Genomic DNA, 17,642 nt, shown 5'->3' on the forward strand with positions numbered 1-17,642 from the left:
AACTGGCACCCAACATGGGGCACAAAGGGAAGAAGGCTCTCAGAAACTGGTACCCAATGTGGGACCTGAAGAGAAGAAGGATTGCCTCGAGTGAAATTAAAGTGGTTGTAATGGCACAGAGCCCTGAGTGGTTTGGAAAACCTTTGAAGTCCTCAAGGGTTTGCTAGCATTTCCCCAGAAGATGGAGAACATCCTGTGTGGGTACCAGTTTATTGGATAAAGCCATACCATGAATTCCAAAAGACAAGGAAAGTTCCTGTGGATCCCAGAACCTCTGGTCATGCAGCTGGAGAGACGAACTCTTAAAACTACATGGCTGGGTCTCATTACAAAGACTAGAATGGCTTTACATCAAAGTATCTAAACTACAGAACTTAGCCAAGTATGGCATCATAAAGCAAGTATGGCTTGGGGACAGAAAGAGATTAAAAAGGAAACTGAGAGGAGGAAAACTGGAAAAGAAATGTTGAATTATAAAAGGAAACAATGAAGAAATTCTAGATTAATAGATTCGGAACTGCTTTTGTGTTTGTTTATTCAGTGCCAGTGGGTGTGTTGTAATTGTTTCAATGTGTGCGATTGTTCAAAAAAGAGAGAGAGAGAGAAAGGAAAGAAGATAGAGAGAAAGGAAGGAAAAAAGAGAAAGAGGAAAAGGAAGGAAAAAGAGAGGGGAAAATAAAGGAAAAAAGGAGAGAGAAAAAAGGAAGGAAGAAGAAAGAAAAGAGGAAGGAAAAAGAAAGAGAAAAAGGAAAAAAGGAAAAGGAAAGAAGAAAAAAGAGAGAAAGGATGGGTAAAATGAAAGATATAAAAGTTAAGCAAATATTGAAAAAGGTAAAAAGTTTGTGGGAATGCTAGCTGAAAAGTTATAAGGTGTATTTTTAAAATGGTTAGTTCTATAAAATCAGAATGGAGATATGAAGGAAAAAACTAGTATGCATACAGCAAGTTGTAAAAGTATTGTGGTAGTGTTCAGGGAGATAATATGTTTTGTAAAAGTAAAACAAGCCTGAATGAGGAAAGCAGACTTGGCCCAGTGGTTAGGGCGTCCGTCTACCACATGGGAGGTCTGCAGTTCAAACCCCGGGCCTCCTTGACCCGTGTGGAGCTGGCCCACGCACAGTGCTGATGCTCGCAGGGAGTGCCCTGCCACGTAGGGGTGTCCCCCGTATAGGGGAGCCCCATGTGCAAGGAGTGCGCCCTGCAAAGAGAGCTGCCCAGCATGAAAGAAAGTGCAGCCCGCCCAGGAATGGCACCGCATACACAGAGAGCTGACACAGCAAGATGACGCAACAAAAAGAAACACAGATTCCCGGTGCTGCTGATAGGGATAGAGGCGGTCACAGAAGAACATACAGCAAACGGACACAGAGGGCAGACAACTGGGGGGCAATGAATCTGGCTGTCTAGGAGAAACCTGTGTCAGTGACCCTACTGAGAAACATCAGAGACAATGATATTTTAAGGGCCTGGAAAAGGAAAACAATTGGGACAATCTGGAAGGTCCCTGCTGCTCAATCAAATTCTTAAATGTTTGGGTAAGATGAAACTATACTCTCTGCATAATTGATACATACAATGTTTTCTCATGTTAATGGAGTTTGTAATGACTTAGCCTGTGAATTGGATGTGGCCAGTACTAATACCGAGTACTGGCCAATACAGCCTTGCCAGTTGGGAATCTTAAGCCCATGAGAAATGAAAGTATTTATTAAATGTCTGCTAGTTGGAAGTCTTATTGTTTATTGTTGCAGTTATGGATTATGTATAAAATGCTTGAATACTAATCAGAACTTTAATAATGTAACATATTGTATACTTAAGTGATTTGATGAACTGTAAGTGATACATAAATGTACCTTGTTGAATGTATATGTAAATCCCTTGTTTTAAGTTTGAACAATCTGGGGACTAAACATATTGAGAAAAAATTTAATGAGTATTGTTCAAACCTGAAAGTGAAAATACCATGCAGGAAGTTTTGTTAATCAGTGAAACGTCATTGCATAGACTTTGCAAAAACAAAAAGGGGGAAATGTTGTGGGAAACTGGCTTACCTGTTCCTTATTATAAATGTCACACCTGTTCTATTGTAGATGTTGCAGTTGTTAGATGTTGCAGTTGTTCCCTGTTATTGTAGATGATGTTGCAGTTCTTATAGCAAACAGCTGCTTGGTAGTTTCCAATAAATAGGAGGTGGAAACTAGGGTTGAGGCTCTCGGTTCCAGAAGCTGTGAGTCCCCTGGTCCCAGCTTTATCTCCTCTCTTGTGTCTCTCTCTCTGACCTTTATTTCATGAAGTTCTGTGTTGCTTTCCCTTCAAGCCAACCTTTTGCTGAGCTGATTGCCTCACATAGGTTTAGATATATTGTGTTCTCATTTCATTCATCTCAAGATATTTTCTAAATTCTCTTGAAATTTCTTCTGCGACCCACTGGTTATTTAAGAGTGTGTCATTTGATCTTCATATATTTACGAGTTTTTCCTTTTCCCATCCACTATTGATTTCCAGCTTCATTCCATTAAGATCAGAGAATGTGTTTCAAATAATCTCAATCATTTTAAATTTATTGAGTCTTGTCTTGTGACCCAACATATGATCGATCCTGGAGAAGGATCCATGAAGTGCTTGAAAAGAATGTATATCCTGCTGTTTTGGGGTGCAATGTTCTGTAAATGTTAGGTCTAGTTCATTTATCATATTAAGCTCTCTGTTTCTTTATTTATTCTCTGTTTAGATGTTCTATCCAATATTGAGAGTGGTGTATTGAAGACTCCAACTATCATTGTAGAGACATCTATTACTCCCTTTAGTTTTGTCATTATGTGCCTCATTTATCTTGGGTCACTCAGGTTAAGTGCATAAATATTTAGTATAGTTATTTCTTCTTGAAGAATTGCCTCTTTTATTAATATATAAGGACCTTCTTCATCCTTATTACAGTTTTGCATTTAAAATCTATTTTGTCCAATATTAGAATTGCTACTCCAGCTCTTTTTTGGTTGCTATTCATGTGGAATATCTTTTCCAACCTTTCAATTTCAACTGATTGTGTCCTTATGTCTGAGGTGGGTCTCTTGTAGATACCATATAGATGCCTCACTTTTTAAAATCCATTCTCAGTCTATGTTTTTTGACTGGTGAATTCAAGCCATTAGTAATCATTACTTACTTCATCCATTTTGTCCTTTGGTTTTCTGTCATTAAATTGTACTATTGTCTCTTTTTTACCCATTAATTTACCCTTCCTAATAATCTTCATTTCTAACTCTTTTCCAGGTCTCTCATCTTGTTTTTCCCTTTCAGGCTGAAGCACTCTCCCTTTCGTTTTTCTGTAATTCTGCAGTTTTTTGTTTGTTTGTTTTGGTAACATACTCTAACAGTTTTTGTTTGTCTGTTAAGGTTTTGAACTCACCCTCATTTTTGAAGGACAGATTTGCCAGATACAGAATTCTTGGATTACAGTTTTTCTCTTTTAGTATCTTAAATATATGATACCGCTTTCTTCTCACCTCCTTGGTTTCTGATGAGAGGTTGGCACTTAATCTTTCTGAAGTTACCTTGTATGTTATGCTTCTCTTTACTTATGCTACTTTCAAAATCCTCTCATCTCTGATATTTGTCACTCTGAATAATAGGTGTCTTGGGGTAGGTCTACTCAGATTTATTCTGTTTGGCATGAGTTGTCCTTCTTGGATATTGATATTTATATCTTTCATAAGTCTTGGAAAGTTTTAAATCATTATTTCCTCAAATATTCTTTCTGTCCCTTTTCCATTTTATTCTCTTTCTGGGGTACCAATAATGTGTATACTTGTGCATTTTGTGTTGTCATTCAACTCCCTGATTTCATGTTCCATTTCTTCCATTCTCTTCTCTTTCTGCTTTCCTATATTTTCCCATTCAGATGTTCTGTCTTTGAAATTGCTTTTTGTCTTCAAGCAATTCAAATCTGTTCTTATGTGTCTCTAATGTATTTTTATGTATTTTTTAAAGATTTATTTATTTATTTCCTCCCCTTGTGGCTTGTTCCTTTCTTTGCTGTCTCTTCTCTGTGTCTATTCGCTGCTCGTTTTCTCTGTATCTGCTTGTCTCCCTTTGTTGCATCATCTTGCTGCACCAGCTCTCCGCAGCACACAGGCCATCAGCTCTCCATGGCACGCGGGCCAGGTTGCCTTCAAAAGAAGGCCTGGGGATGTGAACCCAGGGCCTCCCATATTGTAGACAGGAGCCCAACTGATTGAGCCACTGCCACTTTCCGTCTAATGTACTCTTCATCTCATCCATGGTATCTTTCATTTCATAAGCTCTGTTACTTTTCTTTCCAATTGTTCTTTATGCTCACTCAGTGTCTTCTTTTTTTTCCCTTTACCTAATTAGTCATATTTTCTTTCAGTTCTTTGAATTGCTTAAGAAGAATTGTGTGATTATCATTGATTAATTGTCTCAACTCCTGTATCTCTTTAGGATACTTGGTTTGTTCCTTTGGCTGGGCCATTTCCTCCTGTTTCCTTGTATGGCTTGTAATTTTTTGCTGATATCTAGGTATCTGAATATGTTGGTCAATTTGCTCTGATGGCCAATTTCTCTCTTGATTAGTGTTTTTTTTCTTCCCCACAGCTCTTCTTTTATATTTAGTGCAACTTATTCTAAGTCTTTGAAACTGCCCCCTTAAGTTATCAAAATCAGGATAGGAGCTCACTAATGCATCATAGATTTCTTCCCAGGTGTAAGGTCAAGAGAGAACTAAAAGTAGTTTTTCTCTGTGCAATTTCTAGACCAGCCATCAGATGGCACTTGTTGGCAAACTTTTCCATGGAGGTGCTTCTTTCAATTTCTGCTTTCCTGTGTTTTTGTCTAGCCAGGGCTGTGGTTAAAAGTGGCTTTTGGGAAGTGGTTGTGGCTCAGCTGATAGAATGTCTGCAAACCATATGGAGGGTCCAGGGTTCCATACCCAGGGTCTCCTGACCCATGTGGTGAGCTGGCCCACAGGCAGTACTGCCATGTGCAAGGACTGCTGTGCCACACAGGGGTGTCCCCCACATAGGGGTGTTCCACATGCAAGGAGTGTGCCCACAAGGAGAGCCACCCACATGAAAAAAAGCACAGCCCACTCAGGAGTGGTGCTGCACACAAGGAGAGCTGATGCAGCAAGATGATGCAACAAGATGATGCAACAAAAAAAAGCAACACAGTTTCCCAGTGCTGCATGACAAGAATGCAAGTGGACACAGAAGAACACACAGCAAATGGACACAGAGAGCAGACAACAGGGTGGGGGGAAGGGGAGAGAAATAAAATAAGTCTTAAAAAAAAATAGTGGGTTTTGCTGGCTGAATTCACTGAAGACAGGCCCCTCAACTCCCCCTCCCTTTCCCCTTGTAACAGCTGACAGAGAGGAAGATGTATGTTCCCCTGTCAGTCAGCTGCAGCGAGCCAGGGGTTTTATCTCAGATTAATGCTTTGTGGTGGGGGATAGGACCACTTCCTATCTGCCGTGGGTGTTGGGTAACTTACATTTCTTGTTTCTGGTTCTTCATCTCTCTGTCCCTTGACTTCCTGGGAGTGGTCTGTTGACCCCCAAAGCAGGTCCCTTGTACAGCTTTTGGCCCTTTCTCCATTGTTTTTATGAGAGGGTTGATCCCTGCCTGCCTACTCCAAAGCCATCTTCCTGGGACTCCTGGAATCTTGATTTTAAATCCTTAGTAGGAACATCAAACATGTAAACCCTTGCTTATTTCCTTACACATTTGAGGACTTACCATTGAGTTTTTACCTATAAAGTTAATTTGTTTCATCATTTACTTAGGACCATGCCAATTCTAAATGTATTATGCTAAATGATATTATTTTACTAGAATATTTCATATATCCCATTATACAATTAAAAGTGTAAGGTTAACTTAATATATTTTCAGATGGCCCATGAAGACAGGCATAGGTTTTGATAATATTGATGTCTTTTAATAATGTCATTATTTGATCATCTTAACTTGTAAGCTACTAAATAGTAGGAATTGAGTCGATTCAGAATCATACACAAAGTATTTAGCTTGTGTCCCTAAAGAATAGGTGCTTAAAAATAGCTTGGCCTTTGATTTTGATGAAAATATTTACTCAGTCCTAATCAGGTACAAAGCAATTAACTTTTTCTTTTCAAACATAGGTCTCATTAACCCCCAATCCAATTATACCCTTTGTCAATCATTGGGACAACTTATTTCTAGCACTGTCCTCTTTTTAGAAGTCTTTTCCATGCTGTAAATTTAGAAGGCTTATTTTAAGGGAGGTAGAATTAAAATGATCTTTCCAGCCAAGGCCATCCTCTGCAGGGGTATAAGGTGTTGGCTGTAAATATGTGTTATAATAGTGCATAATCACTGTACCTCAGGTGTTATTTAATAAGCACATCTTTACACTTCAAGCCATTATACTTGAAAAATAGCTAATATAGACCATTCAATATTTTTGTTTTCTCTATAAAAACTTTTTAAAAAACCTTAATTGGAAGTAATCATGTTTTTAAAGGCTCTTTTTCCAGCTAAAACTCTTTTCAGTAAAGACATTCACTTTAGTAAAATGTGTTTTTCACTAAAATAAAACACTGAAAATTAAAGCAAAGATGTCTCAGTCATTTACCTTAATTTCAAGGTACATTAGTGGTTTACAAGCATTTTACTTGGGTAAATAACGTTTGTTGAATATGCTCTCTTTATTTAGTGTGTTAGCAATAAAAGTGGTATGATTAATCTCTTCTGAGTATCTTTTGGGTCAGGCACAATTAGACACATTGCATAGACTATAATTTTACAAGGAATATATGATGTGTAATTTATAATTCACATTTTACAATTGCAGAAACAGATTGAACTAGATTAAATAATTGATTAGCCTGTATGCTTTTATTTTTGAATGCCTAAAGCCCAACCTTGAACTACTTTAAACAAAAGTGGAAATTATTGCTGCCTGTACTTAAACAAAATAAAGGGTGAAGGTGGAACTAGATTTGGCAATACCTGGTTCTATGGACTTAAACACCTTCAACTCTGTCTTGTATTTCTTTATTTCCTACTTTCTCTTTATGGAATCTTTTTCAGATCAGCTCTGCATGAGGTTAAACCTTAGACTCTTTACTATAATTGATCCTGAAAGGAAATAGGAATGTTTCTCACCAGTTCCAAATAGAACATTTATATAAAGAAGAAAGCTAATCGGCTTGCTTCCAACATAGCTCCATCTTTGGAACAATCACTGTGGTCAGGGCAAAGGGTATTATGATTGACTCATCCTGGATCATGTGCTCATTCTTATGGTTTGTGTTTTCAACCCTTATCAGAAGAAGACAGTAGGTAGTGTTGGATGATTGTGGTTGGCCCATGACACAATCTTGAAGGTACTTTCCCAATGCAGAAATCATTATTTGGCTCCAGATCTGTCAACTTTGATGCTGTCCTTTCTAATATACCATATTATAGTAAAATACATTTGTGTAATTTTGGATGTTTTAGGTTAAAGTCAAATCAAACTATACTTTGAAGGGACAGAATGGACATTCTCTTTTGGCTATTTGGCATTGATCAAGAAAGAGGATTTCTTAGTTTGGAGTGATTAAATAAAATAGTGGTTATAATAGGCAAGAACTCCCAAAAGTCCATATCATAATGACTACATGAATCTATCTGTAAATCCCTCTGACATCCACCTAATATTAAGCAGCACTCTGGTCACAGAATGTTAGTCAAAAACTAGATTTATGTAATTGAATGTCCGCTCAAGAGTTTCAATTTGAAAATTTTTACCACATTCCTTAACTGCAAAATATAATATATTAGCATAACGATTCATGTTAATACACCATACTCATTTTCAGGTAATCTGATGAGAGTCTTTGTTAAGCTATGCCTTATTATATTAATTGACAATATTTTTTTCCTGTGGTTTAAAAAAATCTCAGTTTAAAAATATCACTTCTTTTTCTTTCCTCTTTTCTCAACTTCCTTTCCCTTAAGCTTATTTTCTATTACCTCAAATCTTGTCAGATTTCCAGAGAATGCCAAAAGGTTATCACCCTTTTAATTGTATATCTGATTGTCATGTACATTAACAGGACTGTTTGGGACAGAGGAGGAAAAGGAAAAAATGGGGTTGAATCAAGAGTATAGCTCATCTATTTTCCTGGTTCCTTTGCCTTCTTTGAAGATTACAACTTGATTTATAATTTAAATTTAAATTTAATTTAAAAAAGTGTGAATAGATTGTGGTTTGTGTTTTCATCCCTTATATGTAAAAACCTTTAGTTTTACATATTCAGATAACTAATCTTATAATTACTGATATGGGTATTTAATCAAAACACACTCTATGACAAATCTTCATGCCCCCACCCCATATCATCATTTACATGCATAGAAAAAGCTCTTGCATTGAATCTCCTAGCAAAATTTAGTGCATTACAGCATTACAAAGCAACAATTTTTATCTGAATAAGAGAATCTAACATTTGAAAAGTGCATAGGAATTTCAGAAACACTAACTGAACCTAAGATACATCTGTTGGCAAATGTACTTAGCTATTATCTCTATAAGTAGGTTAAGAATTAACAGAAATATTAGAAATAACTTAAGGCATTTAAAGGGGAAAAATAAATGGTTCTAATTTTCAATTCTTGATGAAGATTAAGGATATTTTCAAGTTCAATGCCATAAGCAAGTTCCATTCTTAAAGTCAGCAGTAAGTTATATAATGACTCATATATAAGTACATGTAGAGTAGTTAATTTGAGCTTTGCTGCTAATAATATCCTTTAAAAAATAAAACACCAGTAACTAATATTTTGGAAATCCTTCAGAAATGTTTATCTGTAAATTTCAGCATTAAGGATAACTAGAGCTTATGCTTATAAACATTTTCTACATTTTCAGTGTGGTAGATACTTAGGGATGGCTAAAAATGTTTGCATTCTGGGTTTACTTCTGCAAATCTAAGATGCTTTCAGGAGAAGGTAATTTGAAGAGCTTCTTATGTAAGTTCCAGAATCTATCTTCCTCAGGGTGCTCTGGTTTAAATCTTACTCCATTGATGTGTGAGACCACAGAGATAAGACTAGGGGCTTTTATTCTGCTTGTGGTGAAAAGTAAAAGCCAATTTCCAAACATGCTGGGAAAATGAGGGGAAAGATAAACTTAAAATGCCTGGACATTTCCTATGCATTGGTAACGTCCTTTGTGGACAGTCACTCTTCTAGATGGAGGAATCAACAGTGAATGTGATAGTGATAGACCTAGTGTGACCTGCCCTTAGGAAGCTTGCACTCTGTACAAGAGGCACTTTATTACTTAGGTGGGCACAGTTTCTGTGAAGAACCGGGAAGCTTGCCAGCCCAGCTATGTATGTGGCATAGATGAGGTGGGAACATAAGTCCCCTGACTTCAAAATCATACTCTTCCCACTAAGTTCTAATTATTGGATAAATATACCAGGATCTGTTTCAAGGTAAGTAAAATGGACGTGGCTGGGGATTTAAGCCAAAATAGTTCTTCTGCTGGTTGACTGGCATTGGAGGTACAAGTGGTTCTCATTCGGTGTTCAGAGTCAGCTACTTGCAAGGCAGCTAATAAGAACTGACACTTCTACCTCTTGCCAAAAGTCATGTAGTAGTTAGAATATGCTTTGATTTGTCTCTTGAAGATGGGACAAGAGAATGCTATATTTAGTGTAAAGTTGATACCACTTCAGATTCTGAGAAACATAGCGAGAAGCCCTTCTCCCCTCCCTTCTCCAGAGATTTGTGCACATAAATGGTGAATGGAATAAATGGCAAAGCAGAAAGATTTAATTTTCAGTAATTTTAAAATTTGGAATGTATTGATTTATAACATAAATTTATATACAGAAATATATGTATCCTTATGAATGTAAAAGCAGTATGTATGTAGTTTTCAAAAGTAAGCCTTAGGAAGGAATAATAATAAATTTATACAAATAAAGGTAGTCTGTGGTAATCCATGTTATTTTATGATTCAAGGGCTGATAAAGTCTCCAGCTGCCTTGTCATCCTAACATTCCATTTCCCTATCACAAAATACCATGCTTCTATTAGAGAAAAAAAAATGTTCATCTGGGTCATATAAAATTTAATTACTCTAATACTCATATAATTATGGAGTTGTCTCGAGTTCCAAATGCATCCATTCCTTTAAAAATTAATAGTTTTGCAATGAAGAAAGACAGTGTAATCCTTTCTGTAAGAGGACATTTAAAAAGCAAAGTGGAGGTTAAAATGTTTCAACATAAGAAGAACAAGGAAAATCTTTAATTCTTCTCTTTCTGCTTCCAACCCCAGCATGGAATACTGAAGAGAAGAGAAAAGATGGAAATTCACTTGACACTCAACAAATAGCTATTGGGCACCTATGTATTCTACATACTGGCAATAGTTGACAATAAATTTGACATCTCTGCTCTCTTATATCTTACATTCAAGTTGTGTGTGCTTTTGGTGTAGGGGGCAATGAGACAGGCAATAAGAGAATAAGCACTAAAATAATAAATGAGTAGTAAATCAGATAATACGTTAGCTGAGGATAAGTGCTATGGGAATGAATAGACCAAAACTATGGGCTTATATATCTGGAGGAGGGATGGAAGGTAAGCTACAGCATTGAAAAGGATGGGTAGGGGTTCCCATTGAGAATGTAAGTTGGATCAGTGTGAGGGAGTTAGCATGTGAGGAAATATTCCAGGCAGAAAAGTACAAGGGCAAAGGCCTTAAACCAAGAGCATCCCTGACTATTTCAAAGAAAGAACAAGGACGGAGTGATTGGAATGGAGTGAATGAAGGGCAATGTTGGGGAGGAGGCCAGAGTGTTAACATAGGCCAAATCACGCAGGGCCTCGCAGGCCCTTGTAAAGACTTAGCCTTTTACTTTATGCCAAATAGGAAACCATTGGAGCCACAGAATTTGGCTTACATTTTGTAAGTCTGTTTCTGGGTTGAAAAAAAAAGGCATAGGAAGCAAAAATGCAAGCAGGAACTGGTTAGGACACTGTTGCAGTAAATCAGATGGTGATTCAGACCAGGATGGTGGTGGTGGAGGTATTAAGAAATGACCAGATTGAAGAAATATTGTGAAGGCAGAATCAGTGGGATTTCCTAGTGGAGAAAGAGGTTTCAAAAATACTAAGATTTTCAGCCAAGCAACTGGCAAAATGGAGATGCCATCAACTGAGATATAACATCTTTTTCGGTTGAAAAGATTTGTAGGGGAAGGTAAGGGGTTCAGTTTGAGGCATGCTGAGTTTGAGGTATCTATTAGTCATTCAAGTGGAAATGTCAAGTAGGTATTTGGAGTTTGAAGAAGTAGAGATATACATTTGGTAGTGAACAGCATGTGAAAGGAAATCCTCTGAAATCTATTGTTCTGGGTAAGATCACCAAGGGAGTGAGTGCAAAAAGAGAAAAAGTCCAAGGGCTGCATCCAAAAAATGTCTAATCTTAAGAGATGGGGGAGGGAAGGAAAGTCCAGCAAAGGATAATGAGAACAATTGACTAGTGAGGTAGGAGGAAAAGCAAGAAAGTAAGTGAAGAAAGTATATCCAAGGAGGAGACAGTGAGCCACTGAGTCCAAAGTTTCTAATTATGCCAATAGGAAACCACAGTTTTAAAAAGCTAAATGTGTGACAAAAATTGATTCACCACCCAATTTGGTTCATGTAAATAGAGGAAGAACTTTGAATGCTTTTATATATGAAACATAACTTCATACCATCTTTTAAGGAACAAAGAATTGCATGTGCTTAGAGAAACCAGGCTACAGGCTCAGGAAAGCACAGGTACCATTAAGTTTAATGATGGGTATTTTCGATTATGATTTTGACTATTTAGGCAGTGTCTCTACCATATGACACCAAATCCCTTTGCTTTAGTATGCTAAAAGTTGCTGAGAACAAAATACCAGAAATGGGTTGGCTTTTACAATGGAAATGTATTAGGTTAAAAGCATACAGTACGGAGGCTTTGAAAATGTCCAAAAATCACGGCATTATCAGAGCTGCTGTCTCTTCAAAGGCCAGTTGCTGCCAATCCTGGTCTCCTGCCATGTGACAAGACACAAAGTTAGTGTCTGCTGGTCTGGGGCTCTGATTTCTCCTCTAGGCCCACTTTCTCCCTGAGCTTAGTTGTGGACAATCAAACACATGGCAGGGCACAATGCCAGTCTGAGCCTCTCTCCCCTTTCCTCCTGGCCTTGTTGCTAGTTCTGCTTTGGGCTTCTCCATCTGTGACTTTTCTCTCTTCTGGGTTTCTCTCTGAGCTCCTAGTTTCCTTCTCTCCATTTCTGCAGCTTTTCTCCATGCATTTCTGCATATTTCTACAGTTTATAAAGGACTCCAGTAAGAGGGTCAAGACTCACCCTGGGTCATGCTTCACTGAAGTAATCTAAGCAATGGCCCCCAACTGAATCCAAGCTATTCAAAGGTCCCATACCAAAAGAAATGGCTTAGTGTCAAGAGCATGACCTTGTCTGGGATTCATTAAAAGCTTCGAACTTCCACACCCTTATATAAGGTGCAGCAGAAGCATTCTTGCTGCACTAAGTTCATGTATCTCATATTATAGAGAAAACTGTGAAACTGGTATTAGCATGTTTATTTAGATTTTCACTTCACAAAATTAGTGAAGAGATTTTTGTCAGCAGAAATTCAGTTGACTCTGTCTGCTAAGTCCTTCTGATAGTAGAAACTTAGATTAGTAATTAGTATCCTCTATCATGTGGAAAAAAGAATCATTATATCAGTTCCAGAAGAGTGAGTTACCAGAGGCCACCTAGCAGTCTCCTCAGCTGAGGAGACTTTGCACCATGAGCATTCACAAGCTGTTTGTATCAGAAGCTGAAGAAAAGCAAAAAAGGGTAAATTGTGGTTTGATCCACATCTGAAGCATGTGGGGCTGCTTTATTAGTTAAACTGAATATCTAGGGTTTTAAGTTTGCTAAGCTGCCAGAATGCAATATACCAGAAGTGGGTTGGCTTTTACAACAAGGATTTATTAATTTTATAAGCTTACAATTCTGAGGCCTTATAAGCCAAATCAAGGCTTCATCAGGCAGTGCTTTTCTCCCTGAAGAGTTTCTTCTAGCAATCCTGGACTCTTCTGCCATAGCACAGGACACATGGTGGTGTCTGCTGGTCTGCCTTCACTTCGGAGTTTTGTTGCTTCAGTTTCTGGCTTCTTCTGACTTTCTCTCTGTCTCTGTGTGTTTCTCTCTCTGAATCTCTCTCCATTTTAATCCCTTTATAAAGGATCCCAGTAAGAGGATTAAGACCCACGCTTGGTCCTGCTTTACTGAAGTAATCTAATCAAAAGGCTTTTACCTGAGCTACCTAATCAAAGGGTCCCATCTACAATAGGTTCATACCCACAGGAATGGTTTAGCTCTAAAGAGGTCTTTTCTAGGGTCCTTAAAAGCCTCAAACTAAGTGTGTGCTTTTAGACAGGAGTGATAGAAAAGAAGTAGTAGGAGTCCTGCCTGGTTACAGAAAGACCAAGAATGAACAGTTTATATAAAAGACACAACATCAAGACAATATCTTTTACAGTGGTGACAGTTCAGAAAAAATTTTGAAACCAATGTTCATGTTTGCAATCAATGAACTTCTGAATCATCCAAACATAATAGAACATTTTCCATGAGATTCTTTAGAATACAATAATGAAAGTAAATAATATAGGGAATCCCTTCCTCTCTCACTCCCTCCCTCCCTCCCTTCCTTCCTTCTTCCATCTTTCCCTTATTCTTTCTCTCTTTTAACTTAGAAAATGAAATGATCTTTTACTATTTTTCTCCCTCGACTCTATTTGTGTCTAGGACTGCAGGGGAGATGCCAAGGGTTCCCTGCACTCTTTGAATAGGCAGCCCCTCTCCATTGTCCTCTCCTAATCTGGTAGACTGTATTCCAGAATATCAGCACCTGAGGCAAGGAACTGGGGATAGCCAATAGTATTTTGAAAAATAATTTCCATCATAATAAGAGGAGGCATTTTAACTTTTCTATTTCAAGTCATTTTTATAAATCAGAAACAAACAGTATAATCTCAAATCATTTTTTGAAACAAAAATAAATTTAAAAGATCAATAAAATGTACTTTAGTAACCATACACACTTTAAAGTTACTATTTTAAGTTTGGGGACATCACAAGTGTACTGGGTTTCTTCCTGATTCCCCTCTCCCTCCTCCACTCTCCCACCATCCTGACTCCTTCCCTCTATCCCTTGCTTTCCCCCCCCCCCCTCCTTCCTTTCTTCCTGCTGGTTTTCCTACCATCATATTACAGAACTATGCATATTAAATACTGAAACACTGGATAATACACAAAAGCACACATGCAAAAAAAAAAAAAAAAACAACTATACTAGGACCCCAATTATTTTCTTGCTGCTAAGAGATATTCATAGGTACTTAAACTTTTATTTAATTATTCTACAAAATGGAACATAAGCATGAAACACTGAAATGTTTTATCTATTTGAAACACTAATCGAATTGAAAAAAAGACAACATATACAAAAGGAAAACTAAATTGGTATATTTTAATTCTACAAAAATGTATAAATATTTAAATTTACAGAGAAAGAACAATTATACCATTTAGTAATGCTTACAATATTATCCTGTGTGATTCTTTATGCACAATCTACTTTTATTAATGTTAAAGAACCATGTGTCAGGTATATATCCAAAACATTTTAAAATTGCTTCTCTTTAGCTGTGGCTACAATGACTGAAAAGAGAGAGCTACAAAACATTATATGATCATTAAGTCCTTTTTTTTTTCACCTGTGCTATTTTCAGCTAAAAAGTACAATGTAACCATGAAGCAACTTGTTCTTTTTATACCAAATTAAATGCATCATGAAACTCTCACTGCTTTTAACCATTATGGAAAAAGTCCTAATCATCTAATTTTCCATTTTCATTCTAACTTATTAAAAACTAAATGTCAAATGACTTGTTCTTCCCCTCTGAAAAACAGAAACAAAAACTGATGACATAAGCATACTAAAGGGTTCTTTACCTGGAAAAATAGTTAACAAAAGAGCTGCCCTGCATCATTAGTATTTCGGAAGCAATTTTAAAAATACACTGAAAATTGCCTTCTGAAATTATTGAATAATATGAAACAAAAATGGGGCACAAATTCACACAAACTATTTAAAACACATTGCTAGTGTTCATTCAACACCTCAAATTCATCTAACAGCTCATATTTAAAAGCGGTTTGAACATGGTGTAGTCACACCAGATGTGTTCCTGTACTGTACAGAAGAGTGGCTGATTTGATCTATTCCATACTTTCACATATTAGGAAAAATGGTCGGTAGTGGCTGAATCCTGAAATACAAGCTGCCTTAAGATCTAACTGAATTTTGCTGCCAAACTGATTTGGAAATGTATTCAAATGAATAAATGTATTCAAATATTAGCTATGGAGAAAACCAGCTAATGGATGGTGACACATTGTTAAGACTGTGGATTTCTTCATACTGGTGAAATAAGTACACTATAACTTAAGAACCCATACAAGTTTTGTCTCCTGTGAGACTAGACTTAACATCTTTAAATAAGGCAAAAGTAAACTGGTTATAATCAGACATCATCATTTCTCAAGGCGTGAAAACAATATATGGGGCAGCTACCATTTTCAGGTTTGCCGAATCAATTTGTACTATGCTCGTAACTCCCTCCAAAATAATAATAACCAACAAAGTAAAAGAACTCCTGTTGCTTTACTGTTATAGTAATTCCTTCCCTCCCTTCCTCCTTTCCTTCCTTCCTTCTTTCCTTCTTCCCTCCCTCTCTCCTTCCCTCCCTTCCTTTATAATTTATCAGGCTGTTTCTCAGCACCATAACAAAATCAAATTTTGTGGGTTGTATTTACTAGAATCCCAAGGATCCGCTGGGATGTCTAGAAATTTCTGCTTATTACCCTGCACTCTTTGAAGCTGCACAATATAAAACCTACCCAATATTCACAGTAAGAGATGGTATATTCTCAGTGCAAGCTGTAGGCCAATGTTACATTTAATTTGAAGATAATTATAAGGAGAATGGAAGTGAAGAGGCAGTGCGCTCGTTAGTTACTACTGAATGAGCTGTGTGTCTCTGAAACCCAGGATTCCCAGTAATGCTAGGTGTTCTGTAATCATTCTGTTTCCTTTCAATTCTTTTACTTTTGCTGTAGGTCCTTACTTACTGCCTGTGCTGTGATTTTTTAATAGAAATTATCTTATTTAAGTATCAAAGGTAGCAAGAATTTCAATATCTCTAAAGAACTCATGTAGTAATCATGAAAGGTTTAATTGGTACTTTTCATCCCATCATTGTGAGCTTTCTATTAGATTTTGAAGTTTTCCTTAATTGAAGTCAGAGATGAGAACTTCTGGCTCTACAGTTGTGCAGCTGTATAAAGCTTGTGCAAGACATTTTACATGTAAGGATCTCATTTATTATCTATAAACAGAAAAAACTAAGATAACCCTAGTTTTATCTGTCATTTCACAGTTGAAAAACTAGGCTTGTATTTTGTACATGGATTTGCACTTAGAAAGTAAACTTAATAAGAGCTGTTATGAAACCATGAAAATGCATAAATTTTAAGAAAATGATACGTTTCCCCTCTAGAAGTAAAAAAATCTTATGCCTTCAGGTGGCCACTAAACATCACCAAAAAATAAGAATGTAAATTATACTTTAGCTTAATGAAGCAACTTATATAATATAGCAGGATGATTAGGAAATATCATATTTCATTTCCATAATGCAGGATATTTTATATCTAGAACAGAGTATAGTCAATATTTTAATATGAAGAATATTGTGAAAAAACTATCACTTGGAGAAAAAATTATGCAAATTCTGTCTAAATATATTACTAGCCTTTATGTTAAAATTTAAGATATTGTGTAAAAAAGATATGGTACAGTAGCACTTTGCAGCTTTAACACACGTTTTTCAGTTCATAATTCAAGAAATATTTAAAGACTACTATGTGCTAAACGCGAAATTAGATGCTGGGGATACCACAGTGAACAAAACTGACACTGTCTGCCTTGATGGGCTAATATTCTTGGTGTTGTGGTGAAGGTGGTGGAGGTGTGGAGATGGAGGGGAGACAGGAAATAAAGATGTGATCCTGTAGTTTGTCAAAGGTACAGCTGTAGGGAGCCCAGGCTTTGTCTCACCAATAAGAAAATATTTCAAGTGACTTGCAGGAAGTGGGTGAGAGAGCTCTGTGGAGGAGAGGGGACAAAAAGCTGAGGCAGGAACTTGCTTGATAGCAGAGTGGGGTAAGCAAGGGACAGAATGGTGACCAATTTGGTCAGAAACATGCATGCTTATGTGTGTGTGTAGGCGGGAAGGGGAGTGTCATTCACAGACAGCCTTGATGGCCATGTGCAAAGAAGTGATGCACTCAAATTAATGTTCTCACAGAATCATTGTGAGCGTTGTAAGGAGAAAAGATTCTTAGGGGAAAGGGGTGGGAAATTAGGTACTCAAATTACGAGCATATGTAAGGTTGAAGATAGTAGTGCACAGTGGATGTGTTAAGTCAAGTGTCTGGATATATTCCAAAGGTAGTGTCAA

The sequence above is a fragment of the Dasypus novemcinctus genome, chromosome 7 (assembly GCF_030445035.2).
Source record: "Dasypus novemcinctus isolate mDasNov1 chromosome 7, mDasNov1.1.hap2, whole genome shotgun sequence".
NCBI lineage: Eukaryota > Metazoa > Chordata > Mammalia > Cingulata > Dasypodidae > Dasypus > Dasypus novemcinctus.